This window comes from Aquarana catesbeiana, linkage group LG12 (genome assembly GCF_042186555.1).
Source record: "Aquarana catesbeiana isolate 2022-GZ linkage group LG12, ASM4218655v1, whole genome shotgun sequence".
In the NCBI taxonomy this organism is placed as follows: domain Eukaryota; kingdom Metazoa; phylum Chordata; class Amphibia; order Anura; family Ranidae; genus Aquarana; species Aquarana catesbeiana.
Window position 1 is genome coordinate 175057706 of NC_133335.1, and position 17907 is coordinate 175075612.

General features: G+C 43.9%; 1 protein-coding gene across 6 annotated transcripts in view; it reads right to left on the reverse strand.

The window, feature by feature from the left end:
- TNRC6C (trinucleotide repeat containing adaptor 6C) overlaps nt 1-17907 on the reverse strand; it is a 519199-nt gene that overhangs the window by 118669 nt on the left and 382623 nt on the right. The gene's annotated exons all lie outside the window — the stretch shown is intronic.

Consider the following 17907-nt stretch of genomic DNA (forward strand, 5'->3'; position numbering starts at 1 on the left):
AACGTCTCAGTGTGAATGCAAATCCTATCATTTCTGAGTGGAGAAAGCTGTGTGTTTTGCTTTCTCCAGATTTTGTAGTTCCGGATCAGAATATTAAATCCTGTGTCCAGGTTTTGCTAGACACCTGGCTGACTATACAGGTGTGCGGGGTCACTATATACTCAGGGCTTAGGATAGCTCAGAGCTCCCAGTTTGGGAGACGGAAGGTCTCACCCGGGGTCAGGGGGCACCAGCCAGAAGCCACGAGACAGAGGTCTCAGAGAGCTGCAAGTTCTAATTTATTGATTTTTTTTTTTTTTATTACCCAGTTATCACTGAAGATTTTAGGGGTGGCAGTGCTTCAACCCCATTAACCATTATTACTATACAAGGAACCTGGTATTTCACACTGGAGCAGGAGGTTTAGGTTATGAGAGGGGAAATAATGTTTACAAGCACAAGATTATTATAGAGTAACAAAGAAATATTATGGATATTTTTAGAAATTTCCTGTATTCTGAAATACAACTGCTGCCAGTGTAATGTAAACACAGGAAACCACAAAATCACACACACACAGTATATACAGTGTGCAACAAAGCAACAACGTGAACATTGCACCTGTTTTTGCCTGTATATCAACTGAAAATATTTCTGCATAACTTCTTCCTTTCCTCTGACCAGATGCATAGGTAAAAGGGGGGGGGGGGAGCAAGACATGGGTTCTAACCCCACTATATTATCGAAAAAACAGTCTCAAAACTGTTAGGCTACATTCACACCAGCGATTTAGCCCGATCCAAATTGCAGTGGCAGGAATCTTCAGAATCCAGCTGCTAGCTAAGGTGCCAGCCCTGTTCACTATGTCAGGTCACCAGCAGCTGCAGCTATTGGCGTCTGTCAGCACAGCCAGAAATGACCTGTGGTGATCACCGCTGGACGCACTTCATGTTCATTCAGCGGTGGTCACCGCAGGTAACAGCCGGCTGTGTGGAGAGCCGTGAACAGTTGTGGATGCTGGCGACCGAAGTGAACAGAGCCAAAACTGTCAGTTATTTACGCACAAGTGCCCAGGTGTACATATGTTTAAGTATGTGCATGTGTGATGTGTTGGGGGTTTACTTTACCATCTCAAAAGGGAGGCAGGTGTGACATGACAAACCTCTTAACAGTTAGTAGAGAATGGTAGGTAGATTTTATAGAGACACCAGGGACCTATTAGATCCTGATGTCTCCCCTGCACTGACACCATGCACATTGGGAGAACAATGTCCCTTGATCAGCTCATTCTCTGGACATAGCTGGCCAGAGTCTGACAGCTGTGCACCTGGAAGTGCTTTAAGCCCCATAGAGGGCACCTATAACCTACTGTCCATGCATTTTTGATGCAAAAAAAAAAAAGATAAAAAAGCACTGGACTGCACCTGGTGTGAACCGGTCCTTAACCAGGAATCAACGTCCCAGTTTATTTGCCCTGGCCCTCGAGCCTCTGGCAATGCAGATTAGAAAAATCGCCTTTTGTCCAGAGCCTTAGATTCGGGACACTAGAAGAAAAGTTGTCCCTCTATGTGGACGATGACTTTCTGGATTTGCACGATATGGGTCCTTCATTGATGGCAGCTCTGGAGTTTAATACCTTTGGGACCTATTCCAGTATTTGCATCAGTTGGACCAAATTGGTTGGGTCTCCCCTAGATCGCCAGGCTCGACATTGGCTTACCCCTTCCCATAGAGGTGGGTGGAAGAATTTGGGTTTTTGGGAGTTTAGGGGACACGGGGTGACCAAGAACATACTGCTATACTCAATCAGCACAATCTACAACACTGTTCTATAACAGTACAATGGTGTACTTGAGAATGTTCATGTCAGGATACATCACTTTTTACCGTGCCTACCACTTTTCTAGATTGGATGTTGAGCCAATAAGCATATAAAAGACAAAAACCTAAAGAAGCAAAAAATTATTCTTGTTAAAAAAAAATAACTGATCAGTTCTCACTGATCTAGACAATCTGAGAAAGAAGGAAGGTCTTTGGCCACTGCTGTCAATAGAAGTGCCTTCTGCCAAACACCACACAGATATCCAAGTTCAAATGAAAGTCCTCAGATTGCAATAGCCAGCAAAGATATAGACATCAGACAAACAAGACCCATCTGTCAGTGTTTGCAAAGTGACAGCCTTTCTAACCCTCTGCAGTGCTTCAGCATTTGTAGGTTTGCATGACAGCACTTGTTCGTCAGACCGTCTCTATGGAAACCTCAGAGCCACCGCTCACAAATCTTTCCACAGGAGAAAAGCTAAATGAACTTCTTGCGTGTCACCAATGAGAAAAGCCTGCACAAGAGTCATTTTCCCGTGTCATTGTCTAACAGGCTGACATCTATAAATTGCATTAACTAAAATCTACTCCTAGTAAAATCCAACTGCCTTAGAAACACAGCTAATGGAAATTAAAATGCTATTAATAATGTTAAATATTTCTATTTCTTCCCTTATTTGTAACCCCATATGACCTGCAAATGACACTGGTGATGGTGGGACTCCAAGTAGCTCCAGTAAAAACTGTCTGTGTTGCATTCTGCAATTAGATTATCTCGTTTATTAAACATTAAAATGGGGTTCTAAAGGCAGAAGGTATTTTACCATAATGCATTCTATGCATTAAGAAAAAACCTCCTGGGTGTAGCTCCCCCTGATACTTACCTGAGCCCCATCTCAATCCAGCGATGTGCACGAGAGCAGCGACTCTCTCAGGTCTCTCTCTTTTCATTGGCTCACACAGATGTGAGACATTGGCTCCTCCTGCTGTCAATCACAGCTAGTGAGCCAATAAGGAGAAAGAGGGGGCCAAGGTCGAGCCGCTCTGTGTGAATGGACAATGTCCATTCACATGAGCATGGCTCGGGTATGAGCCTGCTCGAGTGCCCCCATAGCAAGAGGCTTGTTTTGGGGGCACTGGGCAGGTGGTAGGAGTCAGGACCAGCGGTGGGGGAGCATAAAAGAAGAGGATCAAGGCTGTTCTGTGTAAAACCATTAAACAGAGCAGGTAAGTACAACATAACATGTTGGTTTGGCGGCAGGCAAAGCAAGTTGGCACAATCTGCACTTGCCCCCTCAGGACCACCAGAGGGAGCCTGCTCCACTTCTAGCACCACTACTGTCTTCCCTCTCTGTGGTCACAGAGAAGGGAGAAGAGCCGGGCCAGGATCTCATAGCACTGGTGAGACCCAGGCTGCACATCCCCCCCCCAAGTGATAGGCTGCAACCATCCCCCCCCAGGTGTTAAGCTGCATCCCCCTCCAACAAAATGACAGGCTGCAACCACCACACTGCACCCCCCCCCCCCCCCCCAGTTGACAAGCTGCAAACCCCCCCTCACCCCCCCCCCAGGTGACAAGCTGCACCTCCCCCATCCCCAGACAGGCTACAGCCACCACACAAATTAGCAGCAAACTGCCCCACCGAACATCGGTGGGGGTGAATTCCAAGCAGCAGTTTCCTGGCGGGGGCCGATGAACTGCAACTACCGTCAGCCAACGGACAGCTTGTAGCTTCTCAATAAACTATGAGGGTGCTGGTGAGCGCTCTTATAGTTCATTGATCTTTCTGGACTAAAAAGTAACTGCCTGTCAGTATCAGGGGTAGAAGAATGTATCGGACAAAGAAGAATGTGCACTTTTTTTTTTAAAAGGGAACTTGGAATTTGTTAGTCAAGTCCATCTTAATCTGCTGGGGCATCGAATACTACCCTCTCCCCAGACTGACAATGCTGCTGTCCAAAGGGGTATCTATTGTTCCTCTATCCAGAGTGGAGACACCCTAAAGCCTTATACCGAAAAAAAAAAAAAAAAAAAAAAAAGATAGCTCTGGTCGGAGCTGCTGTACTAACAATCAGATGTTAGTACAGCAAGCTCCTCTGCTGTGCTTGTGTTCTGACAGGGGGAGGGCCCCCTCCACCAGGACACTACGGTCAGCGCTCTCAATCGGCAGACCTTTTCGGACATGACCCTTTGACAGAAGCCAGCTTCTGTTGGACCGGCTGCAGTACACACGGGCCAAATGACGGACGGTTTCTATTGAACCAGCCAATGCCGCCCGACAATCAGCACCATGTGTACCAGGCTTAAAGTGATGGTAAAGTCTCAAGGTTTTTCACCTTAATGCATTCAGGTAAAAAAGCTTCTGTGCTGCAGCTGCCCTCCAGATCCCCCTTTTTCTTACCTGAGCCCAATCCGATCCAGCGATGTGCACAAGCCCAGCGGTTCCAGCCACTGTCTCTCTCTTTATTGGACAGATTGATAGCAGCAGGAGCCATAGGCTGCTGTCAATCAAATCCTGTAACACGAGAGCAAGGGGCATGGCAAGGACAAGGGATCTACTCGCATGCGAGACAGATGCGTGGTGACCCCATGGGGTCAGTTTTCACTGACTTAGGCCCCTTTCACACTGGGGCGGTGGGGGCATCGGCGGTACAACAGCGCTATTTTTGAACGGTGTGTCAACCTCCACCGAACTTGGTAAACAGCCTCCGGTGGAGGCTCTTTACCACGTGATCAGCCGTGTCCAATCATGGCTGATCACGCTGTCAATGGGAAGTGCCGTTGATCGGCTTTTCCTCACTCGCGTCACTGACAGACGCGAGTAGAGAGCCGATCGGCGGTTCTCCTGACAGAGGGGGGGTCTGCGCTGATTGTTTATCAGCGCAGCCCCCCCTCAGATCACCACACTGGACCACCAGGTATCGCCACTAGGACCACCAGGGAAGGGGGCAACATTTGGATGGCCAGGTATGTACCCCATGGCCATCCACATGTGCCCAATCTGTGCCAGTGCCCACAAATGGGCACTGATTGGCACCATTATGTTCCAGATCTGCCCAGCAATGCCAATATGTTTTATCAGTGCCACCTGTTATTGCCCATCGGTGCCACCTGTCATTGCCCATCTATGAGTGCCCATCAGTGCCACACATCAGTGTCACCCATAAGTGCCCATCGGTGCCGCCTACGAGTGCCACTTATCAGTGCCTAGTGCCACCTATCAATGCCCATCAGTGCTGCCGTATCAGTGCAGCCATATCAGTGCCATCATTGAAGGAGAAAACGTACTTATTTACAAAAAATTTTAACAGAAACAAAGAAACCATTACAGCATACTCTCTTGGTCCTTCTGACAAGGAAATTAGTGTTTTGGGTTGCTATATCCTCTGCAAAAAGGGGTTATCGGAATTGGCTGCTCTTTCCTTCTGTAAAGAAGCCATATTTAATTATTCACAAGGACAAGTTCGTGTTGGGTCCTCATCCAAGTTTTCTGCCTAAGGTGGTTTCAGGTTTTCACCTAAACCAAGATATTGTCCTACCGTCGTTTTTTTCAAAACCATGTTCTAGGGTAGAGAAATCACTACATTGTCTTGATGTAGTGAGAGCGGTCAAGGTCTATTTAAAGAGGACTGCTCAGGTCCAAAAGACCGATGTCTTATTGTGCTGCCAGAAGGTCCTAGGAAGGGACAGGCAGCGTCGAAATCCACTATTGCCAAGTGGATTCGGCAAGTTATAATTCAGGCCTAATGGTTAAAAGGTAAGATTTGACCTTTTCATGTCAAAGCGCACTCTACTAGAGCAGTTAGTGCTTCTGGGGCAGTGCATCACCAAGCCTCCATGGCTCTGATCTGTAAGGCTGCAACTTGGTCTGTAGTCCATACATTCATCAGATTTTATCAAGTGCATGTAAAAAAAGGGCATGAGGATATCGCCTTTGGGTGCAGTGTGCTGCAGGCAGTAGTATAGGTCCTCAAGTCTGGTACTCCATTTCTCGTGTGAGAAGGAGCTAAATCTGCAAAATGCTAACCTTCATGTCATGGCCTGCAGACTAGCAGAACACAGCTCTTTCCATAACTTCCTAAATTCCCTGCATACTTTGCAGCTTTTCCTCTGCAGTTTACTTGTAATTTTCAAGGACTACATATCCCATGGTGCCTTGCTTCATGCAAGCTGCGTTTCCTGTACCGACTTCGCTTCTTGCAACGCCTCCTCCTCTCAGCACCTTTGTAGTTCAGATTTCTGTGACACAGCAGTGCCTACTCACAGGGCTTAGTGAATGTGTCACAGAATTCAAGGAAGAAAACGTGTGGGGATCTTTACAAAATTAAGTTTACAAACTACAGATTGCTCAGATTAAAAGCAGTAGGCTACAAGTAACTGAAATATGATAATGAATAAACAGTTTTTAAACTTTGACCGTAGATACGCTTTAAAAACCCAATCCGTTTTTTTTTTGCCTTTAGCAATTGCCTCTCATTTTCTGTTCTGTAGACACAACAAAGGAGATCTCTTCAAAATGAGGAAAACCATCTTGTCCACTTCTCATCAGAATAGGTGTCCCTCGTTTGGAAGATTTCCCCTGAATAAATGTTCTGGTTACAACTTTGTATGTTGGATCTTCCCCCACGTTCAGCCTAGATTCACACTGGTAGGATGCAGACAACGCATGCAATTTGCATAGGAATCGCACCACATTCCTGTGCATATCATATGTGAGGTCTGTATTTTGTATAGCTTAAATTGCATTGCATCCGTACCAAAATGGGCCAGGAACCTTCCCCCGCACCAGAATCACATCGCATGGATGTTCACACCGATGCGATTCTGGCATTCACACGGCATTTTACGTTCTGTTTTGGGGGACGTTAAGATAACATTGACACCCGCAGCAGATCGCACTGATGCCGTGCGAATGCAATTCGGGAAACACACAGGATTCACTACGTTTCCTGCATCGCATAAGTGTGAACCAGGGCTCAAAGTTTTGCTTTTAGATATATACACTCTAAAGTGCCAAATGTAAATGATTGGACCGTGATTCTGGGCATCTCCAGCAGGTGGCTCCATAAAAGAAACCAGAAATGTTGGTTTCCAACCAAACTGAAGAAATACCAAATGGATCAGTTGCAGACATTCATCATAAAAATGTATTTGATATGGATCAAATAGGGAAGTGTTACCTTATGTTTCGTTTCATTTATGCTTTTGTTGTGTATTGTACACACTTTTGTAAATGCAGCATGTATTATTCTGATGCATTTGAACTGCTTTTATTCCAGAAGCTCTTATGCCCTGCATAGGAGGTAAACCGCCATTCTTTCTGGTTCCGACTGGATAAGCTATGACATAGTTGGCATGTTTGACATTACCAGCTGAACAAAAACCAATGTTCCCTTAAGGCCTTATGCACACTGGTTTATTGTAAATTCTGTTCTCCTGACAGGGGAATAAAAAAAAAAAAAAAACTCACCTAAGCTGCCTAAACCAGTTTAGGCAAGTTTAGCAATGTTTGGGGGTTTATTGCATTGGCCAAAATTTTTATTTACCCTGGACATTGAAATGAATAAATGCTGAATGTCTAGCGTTTGGGCAAGTTTAGTAGCATTTGGCTTTTTGATGCAAAAATGCTCCTCTTCTGAACGTGATCCTTCTGCGTTCATGAGAGGAGCATTTCACTGCCTCTAAACTCTGGTAAAAGCCTATGTGTGCATGGACACAAGGCTTTTATTTAGCTGAGTTTAGGGGCTTTGGGGAAAAAAAAGCCTTACTTGTACTGGCAGTATCTGGACCTCCATGCCATGTTCTCATTGCACAAAAACAGGAAAAATCTCTGTAGTTGAGGTAGGTTTGTCTTTTTTGTTTTTCTTATGATTTTCTTTCAACTGACTTATTCACAGCTGTCCACTGGGATACCCACTGGAGGGTAGACCTGTTCTATGTAAGCTGCCAAACCAGAGCCAATGAGATCTCTGAATGATTACTTCCATTTTACTGCTCTGTACTAACAAACGTTCAAATCTTAGGAAATCCTGGATGTGTATTTCAGAAGAATTGAAGGCAGACACAGCAAGACACCTAGTACTATCCAAACAAGACCACAAATGCAGCCCCATATATCCATGGAAAGGTGTTCTGCAAGTAAAAGATAGGAAGCGAGCTTCCTGGTAAATTCTCAATAGGTCACTCTCTAGTGCCATTAAGGATATAAAACTGGAAATACATTAATATATCCTCCATTACACAGACACTTCTGTATTGCATTGTGTTGAACAAAATATATACTACTTTTCCCTTTAGTGTTCCATCATACTGATTTTTTTGGAGTTGTCTCTGTGCAATATTATTTTTCTGCCACAAGATGTCCTCAGTCTTCCTATTTGAATGAATGCCAGCATCATTCAGCTCATCTCATTTTAGCCCAGACAGTACAGTGATGAGCTCACCTCTGTCACTCTGCTTCCTCCTCATGTCAACATGCTCCTTGCAAGCACCTGAACAGATTAACTACTTGTGCTGCTTCTTCCTCACACACTCAGTCCTGCTGTACAGAGCCTGCAAGAGGCCAATACTAGGCCAAAACCTAGGCAATTACATTGCTTGCTTTTTAGGAGTATATCTAATGTAGCATCAAGTTAGCAACTGCACTCATTTTTATTTACCATTTTTAAAAAAAATTTTAAAACTAAACTAGTGAATTGTTAAGCATAATGACCTTCTATCAGAAATGCCTAGCAACTACTACAAAATCATAAAAATCTAGCTCTGTGGAAATGGGAATGTGTAGGCATTGCTGCGAACTGGAAAAAGTAATTTGCAAACCCAACCAGCATAGTTCTGTAAATTGTGCTCCAGTCTCTGCGCAGGTCCCTCACTGGAGGTCAGCAAACGTAGGTAAAAGGATAGCTCCAAACACAGAGGTCAACCCTTTTCCTTTCACTGATGATGCAAGACTGTTCCTCCCACCGACACCAATGATGGGGCACGGTTCCTCCCACCGACACCAATGATGGGGCACGGTTCCTCCCACCGACACCAATGATGGGGCACGGTTCCTCCCACCGACACCAATGATGGGGCACGGTTCCTCCCACCGACACCAATGATGGGGCACGGTTCCTCCCACCGACACCAATGATGGGGCACAGTTCCTCCCACCGACACCAATGATGGGGCACGGTTCCTCCCACTGACACCAATGATGGGGCACAGTTCCTCCCACCGACACCAATGATGGGGCACGGTTCCTCCCACCGACACCACTGATGGGGCACCGTTTCTCCCACCGACACCACTGATGGGGCACCGTTTCTCCCACCGACACCACTGATGGGGCACTATTTCTCCCACCGACACCACTGATGGGGCACTATTTCTCCCACCGACACCACTGATGGGGCACTATTTCTCCCACCGACACCACTGATGGGGCACTATTTCTCCCACCGACACCACTGATGGGGCACTATTTCTCCCACCGACACCAATGATGGGGCACCATTAATCCCACCGACACCAATGATGGGGCACTAGTCCTATCACTGGACTATCACCTATAGTATTACCACTGACGCCAGGACAGTTTCTACCCCCAATGGCCACAGTCCGGCCCCCCTATAGTCTGGAAGTAAACTGGCTCTTTGTTCAGAAAGTTTGGGGACACCTGGGTTAAAGGATCAGTATATTTTGGAGCAAAATTGATCTATTATCACTGGTACCAGTGATTCAGCTCACAGTCCCACCCACAGGGAATTCAAAGTGTCTTATCACATACCTAGTTACCCTAGATTTTCCAGTACGTGAAGGGACTTGCAGCACTGGCGTCCTGGTGACCAAACACTGCAAGTCACCTTTTAAGAGTGTCGCTGCCTTCTGCTACTGGACAAATGTGCACATGGATCTGGAAGTGCTGGAGCAGCTTCACATACTACTACATAATCCCCCCTGGTCACAGCAGCTGACCTAATTTAACTCCTGAAGAGGATTTACCCCCCTTCGTGACCATTTATTTTTTTGCTGTATGGCACTGCGTTACTTTAACTGACAATTGTGCTGTACATAAATTAAATTTACATAGTTTTTTCCCCCACAAATGGAGCTCTTTTTTGATGGTATTTGATAATCAGGGTTTTTTTATTTTTTGCGCTATGAAAAAGAAGACTGACAATTGGGGGGGGGGGGGATAAAAAATAAGTGTATATTGATTGGTTTACACAAATGTTATAGCATCTACAAACTATGGTATAAATACTGGAATTTGGGTTTTTTGTTTTTTTATGCTAGTAATGGCGTCGATCAGCGACTTATAGTGGGACTGCTAGAGTATGGCAGGCAATCTGATACAGACACTTTTGACACCAATACAGTGATCAGTGCTAAAAATATGCACAGTCATTGTACCAATAACACTGGATGGGAAAGGGTTAAACATCTAGGGAGATCAAAGGGTTAAACGTGTGCCCAACCAGTGTTTTTTTGTGTACTGCGAGGTGCTTCCACTAAGGGATGTACTAGTTTTTAAACAAAAATCAGCACATCCCTGCTGACAGAACAGAGCTCTGTATTGTTTACATAGACTCACTGAGCAGCAGGTACAAGGAGGCATCCATTGGCCAGCACCCGCTGTTCAGTTCGTGCTGTAACAAAAATCACAGCACAGCCTTTGCGGCCCCTAGCCAGAAAAGCAGATTTAGGTGTGTATATACACACACACGCGATTTCATGCAGCCGGCCCCTACTGTAGCAGTAAAGCTACAGTGTGCAGTCGCCAAGTGGGTAAGGTGTGCTCTTATAGCCCCATAGACCGTTGATAAAAGCAGGTAGAGGTGCCCTGCACCAGGGGCATTGGTGAGAGAAAAAAATAAAAAAATAAAAAAAGGGTAAAGAAAGGTTGCAGAAGAGACATGCAATGTTTATTCTGCAATAAAACAAACACCCGCCTGCTCAAATCTTTGGTAGAATGTACGCTACACTGTGCATGCACGGCTCAGTTTATATTCTGACACAGCGCACTCCTATGCATGTGTGGAATAACGTCATCCTATGCCAGCCAAATCAAGCTGAGAAGATACCGATGCTTTAGCATCAGACCATTGAAACAAAAAAAGTGGACATTTTTGAGTTAATTCCGCTTTAAAGAGCGCTACTAGATTTCAACTTCTGTTACATCCTGTAATGCCAGAAAGGGACATATTACAGATGTTTAACAACTTCAGCCCCGGAAGCGTTTACCCCCTTCCTGACCAGAGCACTTTTTGCGATACGGCACTGCGTTGCTTTAACTGACAATTGTGCGGTCGTGCAACGTTGCACCCAAACAAAATTGATGTCCTTTTTTTTCCCACAAATAGAGCTTTCTTTTGGTGGTATTTGATCACCTCTGGGATTTTTATTTTCAGCGCTATAAAACAAAAAAAGTGACAATTTTGAAAAAAAAAAAAAAAAAATGCATTTTTTTACTTTCTGCTTTCAATAAATATCCACAAAAAATAAAGAAAAAAAAAAACTACATTTTTTTCCTCAGTTTAGGCCGATATGTATTATTCTACTTTTTAAGCAAAAATATCGCAATAAGCGTATATTGATTGGTTTGCGCAAAAGTTATAGCATCTACAAAATAGGGGATATATTTATAGCATTTTTATTATTTTTTATTAGTAATGGCGGCATTCTGCGTTTATCGTGACTGCAACATTATGGTGGACACATTTGACACTATTTTGGGACCATTGTCATTTATACAGTGATCAGTGCTATAAAAATGCACTGATTACTGTGTAAATGACAATGGCAGGGAAGGGGTTAAACACTAGGGGGCGATCAAGGGGTTAAGTGTGTCCTAGGTAGGTGTTCTAATTGTGGGGGGATGGGCATCCACTGACATGACAGGGAGCAGTAGATCTCCGTCATGTCACTAGGCAGAACGAAGAAATGCCTTGTTTACAAAGGCATCTCCCCGTTCTTCCGTTCTGCTCCACGACCCAATCACGGGCCCCCAGTGGACATAGAGTCTGCGGGACCCACGGGCACGGCACACACAAGCGCACCCACAATGCCGCAATTTAAAGGGGGCGTACCTGTACGCCCATTTGCCCAGCCGTGCCATTGTGCAGAGGTACATAGTCGTGCGCTGGTCGGCTAGTGGTTAAAGATCAGAATAGTGAAGCAAATACTGTGAACAGTCTTTGTTTCCACTAAAGAACACATGGCAGCAGCAAATGTCCATAAAGGGTTACTGTGGAGTTAAGTGACCCCAGTGTCACTCAGTCTGCTAGAAATTCAGATAATTGGAAAATATCCCTCTAGAAGGAGAGTAATTGTCAGGATAATACTGTAAATCAAAGGTTGCATACAGTGGATATAAAAAGTCTACACATCCCTGTTAAAAATGTCAGGTTTCTGTGATGTAAAAAAATGAGACAAAGATAAATCATTTCAGAACTTTTTCCACTTTTAATGTGACCTATAAATTGTACAACTCAGTTGATGAAACAAACTGAAATCTTTTAGGGGGAGGGAAGTAAAAAGCTAAAATAATGTGGTTGCATAAGTATGCACACCCTCTTATAACTGGGGATGTAGCTGTGTTCAGAATAAAGCAATCACATGCAAACAAATGTTAAATGGGAGTCAGTACACACCTGCCATCATTTAAAGTGGTTGTAAACCCATTACAACCACTTTAACCTACAGGTAAGCCTAGATTAAGGCTTACCTGTAGGTGCAAGTAATATCTCCCAAACCTAAAACGTATAGGAGATATCTGAAGAAATAGCGGCACCGATGACTACGGCGCATGCGCAGTAGACGTTTCTAACAGCGATCATACCGTTAGTGGCGGCACCAGCGCGCATGCACGGAAGTGACGTCATCGCTGCTCTGGCCAGTCACAGCGCCGGAGCCGCGATACCCGGAAGTCACTCTGGGATAGATGGCGGCGTTGGAGGAGGCGAATGAGGGCCGATGCGGAGGCTTCGATCTTAAGTAATTCATAATGAGCTAGTATGCTTTGCATACTAGCTCATTATGCCTTTGTCTTGCAGGGTGTATTTTTTTTTTTCAGAGGCTTTACTTCCTCTTTAAAGTGCCTCTGATTAACCCCAAATAAAGTTCAGCTGTTCTAGTAGGTCTTTCCTGACATTTTCTTAGTCGCATTGTACAGCAAAAGCCATGGTCCGCAGAGGGCTTCCAAAACATCAGAAGGAACTCATTGTTAAAAGGTATCAGTCAGAAGGGTACACAAGAATTCAAAGGCATTAGATATACCATGGAACACAGTGAAGACAGTCATTATCAAGTGGAGAAAATATAGGACAACAGTGATATTACCAAGAACTGGACAGCCCTCCAAAATTGATGAAAAGAAGAGAAGAAAACTGGCAAGAGTGGCTGCCAAGAGGCCTACAGCAACATCAAAGGCGCTGCAGGAATATTTGGCAAGTACTGGCTGTGTGGTACATGTGACAACAATCTCCCGTATTCTTCATATGTCTGGGCTATGGGGTAGACTGGCAAGACGGAAGCCTTTTCTTACGAAGAAAAACATCCAAACCGGGCTAAATATTGCAAAACCACATCTGCAGTCTCCCAAAAGCATGTGGGAAAATGTGTTATGGTCTGATGAAAGCAAGGTTGAACTTTTTGGCCATAATTCCAAAAGAAAAAATTTTAAAAAAGCTGCGCTAAAAATTTGACGAATGTGTCCACAACAAAAGGCATGGAGACAAGAAAATCCATTTAAACTACTTAGGGCTTGATACCACCGCAGTGTGCACACACAAACAAGAAGCGTGCCCGACCATCGTAGCTGTAGATTCTGCTTACCAGACGGCAAGCTTAAAAGGCGGATGGCTATAACCCAGCCTAGGCCCTTTAGCTTGCAGATGACCACAATAGGGGCGGTGAATCGGATGGTGCAGATCGCTCCCTCTGTCCCGCTAAAGTGTCCGTTACACTCAATTGGATGCTCAGGAAAAGAGAAAACTGGCCATAGTGTAATATAGTCTAGAGATCGTTTATTAAAACAAAGTATTGCACTTACATTTAAAAGAGGATAATATCACTTAAAAGAATGCCGGCCGGCACAGAGCCCATCCTCCTACTCCAATTGTGTGGTGACGTCACTACGTGCCTTCCTTCAGACGCGCTTCGTCATCAGCAGACGTTGTCATTATAACGTCTGCTGATGACGAAGCGTGTCTGGAGGAAGGCACGTAGTGATGTCACCACACGATCGGAGTAGGAGGACGGGCTCTGTTTGTGCCAGCCGGCCAGCATTCTTTTAATCGATATTATGCTCTTTTAAATGTAAGTGCAATACTTTGTTTTAATAAAACGATCTCTAGACTATATTACACTATGGCCAGTTTTCTCTTTTCCTGAGCATCCAATTGAGAGTAACGAACACTTTAGCGGGATAGAGGGAGCGATCTGCACCATCTGATTCACAGTCCCTATTGTGGTCATCTGCAAGCTAAAGGGCCTAGGCTGGGTTATAGCCATCCGCCTTTTAAGCTCGCCATCTGGTAAACAGAATCTACAGCTACGGTGGTCGGGCACTCTTGTTTGTGTGTGCACACTGCAGTGGTATCAAGCCCTAAGTAGTTTAAATGGATTTTCTTGTCTCCATGCCTTTTGTTGTGGACATTCATCGAGAATTTTTAGCGCAGCTTTTTAAAATTTTATTGGATTCTCTGTTATCGCACTATATGCTGCTGCTTTTTTTACAAGTTAATTTAATTTTCTCTCCAGCGCAATATCCTCTTTTGCATAATTCCAAAAGATATGTTTGGTGCAAAAACAACACTGCACATCACCAAAAGAACACCATACACACAGTGAAGCATGGTGGTGGCAGAATCATGCTTTGGGGCTGTTTTTCTTCAGCTGGAACAGGGGCCTTAGTCAAGGTAGAGGGAATTATGAACAGTTCCAAATACCAGTCAATATTGGCACAAAACCTTCAGGCTTCTCCTAGAAAGCTGAACATGAAGAGGAACTTAATCTATCAGCATGACGACGACCCAAAACACACGTCCAAATCAACAAAGGAATGGTTTCACCAGAAGAAAATTAAAGCTTTGGAATGGCCCAGCCAGAGCCCAGACCTGAATCCGAATGAACATTTGTGGGGTGTTCTGTAGAGGGCTGTACAAGGGAGATGCCCTCGCAATATGGCAGATTTGGAGTGTTTTTGCAAAGAACATTGGGCAAATATTGCCAAGTCAAGATGTGACTCATACCCAAAAAGACTGAGTGCTGTTATAAAATCAAAAAGGTGTTTCAACAAAAGGATTAATTTAAGGGTGTGCACACTTTTGCAACCATATTTTAGTTTTTATTTTGATTGCCTCCACCTAAAATATTTCAGTTTGTTTTTCAACTGAGTTGTACAGTTTATAGGTCACATTAAAAGGTGGGAAAAAGTTCAGAAATGATTTATCTTTGTCTCTTTTATTTACAACACAGAAAACTGACATTTTAACAGGGTTGTGTAGACTTTTTATAGCCACTGTATATTAGTGCCAGAGTGCATGCTTGGCCATAGTCACTCTATTAGGATTGTTTCCAGGGTAAGATCTAGCGCACATATATCTGTGCAGGTTTCTGGGATGCACATCCCTCACATTTTTGTAAATATTTTATTATATCTTTGTGAAACACTGAAGGATGTTGTCATAGAGGAGTGGAAGAGGACTCCAGTGGCAACCTGTGAAGCTCTGGTGAACTCCATGCCCAAGAGGGTTAAGGCAGTGCTGGAAAATAATGGTGGCCACACAAAATATTGACACGTTGGGCCCAATTTGGACATTTTCACTTAGGGGTGTACTCACTTTTGTTGCCAGCCGTTTAGACATTAATGGCTGTGTGTTGAGTTATTTTGAGGGGACAGCAAATTTACACAGTTATACAAGCTGTACATTTATTACTTTGCTACAATGTAAAGTGTCATTTCTTCAGCGCGGTCACATGAAAAGATAAAATATTTACAAAAATATATAGTTCAGAAAAATTCTACATTAACAATTGTTTGAACAACCAGTGACACACAAAAGCAACAGGTTTAAAGACTGATAAAATGTTACAGAATTATGTTTTCTGAAATAAGCAACACATGAGCAAAAGGGTTGATTTATTAAAATTGGAGTGCAAAATCTGGTGCAGCTCTGCAAAGAAACCAATCAGCTTCCTGGGTATTTTTTTTTTTTTTTTTTATCAAATGCTAATTGAACAAGCTGAAATTAGAAGAAGATGATTGGCTGCCATCCACAGCTGCACCAGACTTTGCACTCTCCAGTTTTGCCCAGGTTCACACTGAGCTGCAGGAATGAAGCCGCACTGTCAGCTGAACTCACACAAAATTCACTCCCACATGTCAGTCCCGATTTTACCCACGATTTCAGTGCAAGTTTCTGCACAGATGTCAATGTAAATTGCAGCCCGAAATCACAAAAAGTAGTACAGAAACTACTTTTTGAAATCGGTGCAGCGACGCAAGTGGCGGCGTCGCACTGATTAGGATGGTGCCTTTCATGGCAATTGCTGTCGATTTGACATGTCACATCACATGTAAAAATGCTCCAGTGTGAACCAGGGCTTTAGTAGATCAACCCCAATGAGTACTTTAAACTTGATGTGCAGAGGGGTAGAAAGTCTATTTTTAAAGGCCAGGTTCACCTTTGTACGAAAAATAAATGCACATCTTTTTGCAAGTAAGAAAAATGTGCATTTATTATTTTTTTTGTAGTAGGAGCCTGTAAAGCATTGCATCAGTGATCAAGAGATCGCTGATGCCATGCAGGTCTCCGCCACACTGTAAGTGGATCTGCTTACCTATACAACCCGTACAGGTAAGCCGAAACATTCTGATAAGAAGACTCAATGAACTACCACAGCCCTCCACAGTGCCGTTGTAGTTCACTGTGAACTACAAGCTGAGGGAATTGGGGAGAGGCTACAGGCGTGGGAGCATGTTACTTGTTCCACCTTAAAATCGGGTGGAACGTGTAACATGTTCCCAAAGGTGAACTTATCCTTTAAATTAGTTAAACTGACCTCTAAAACTACTGGCATGTGGTCTTTAGTATTACTATATTTTGTCATTTTCCTAGGTACCCTGTCTGTAGTATGTTAGCGTCAGAATCTAGGTAACACATTCCTAAAATCTCCAGTACACCGAAATGATAATGAATAAGAAAACCTAAATAGCAATAAGGGATCAAAATATATGCTGTCCGTAATACAGAGGTAATTAGGCAAACCCTGTGCTTGTCCCTCTGAAATGCATAACTAAAAGTGCTTTAAAAGGATAAGTTCACCTTTGGGAAGAGGTTACATGTCCCACCCATTTTTAGGGAGGACGCAACCTGCTCCCACTCCTGCAGGCTCTCCCCAATCCCCTCTCTTCCTATAAAAGTGGGCCAGGGATTTTCTCCCCGCACCTGCAGTCACCATTCGAAAAAGAGTGTGGCCCTGCAGGGTTCCACCCACACAGCAGTGTCAGTCATTCACGGAGTCCTGTGAATGAATAAACTACACGTACCGACAGCCTTTGCGGCTGACTGTTTGCAGTCCCAATGAACTGCCAGGGTACTGTTAAAGGGATTGCTTGCTGTGGGGGCACTTAACAGAGGGGAGGGGCCAGGATCACAGAAGAGGGACCTGAGAAAAGGAGGATCCGGGCTGCTCTGTGCAAATCCACTGCACAAATCAGGTAAGTATAAACACATTTTTTTTTTTCTCCTAGAAAAATAACAAAAAACAAAAAAACAAAAAAAAAAAAAAAAACACGAGACTTTACAATCACTTTAAGCTCTCTAGGTAGTTCAGTGATTCTTCCGGTCATTGTGTAACTGCCTATGATACAAAAAAGTTCTCTATGCAACTGCTTTTTTTGCACATTCACATATTAAGTATATTTACTATTATCATTGTTTTTGGTACACACTGTATAGGTTTAGCACATTCTATAATTTTTTTTTTTTTTTAGAAATCTTTCAGAATCATAAGTACGTTTCACAAGTATCATGGTGTTTGTAAATCCAGTATTCAGGATTTATGTAGGTGCAGCAGTCTGATATTTATTTTTTGTCTAGCACAAGGTTTACGTT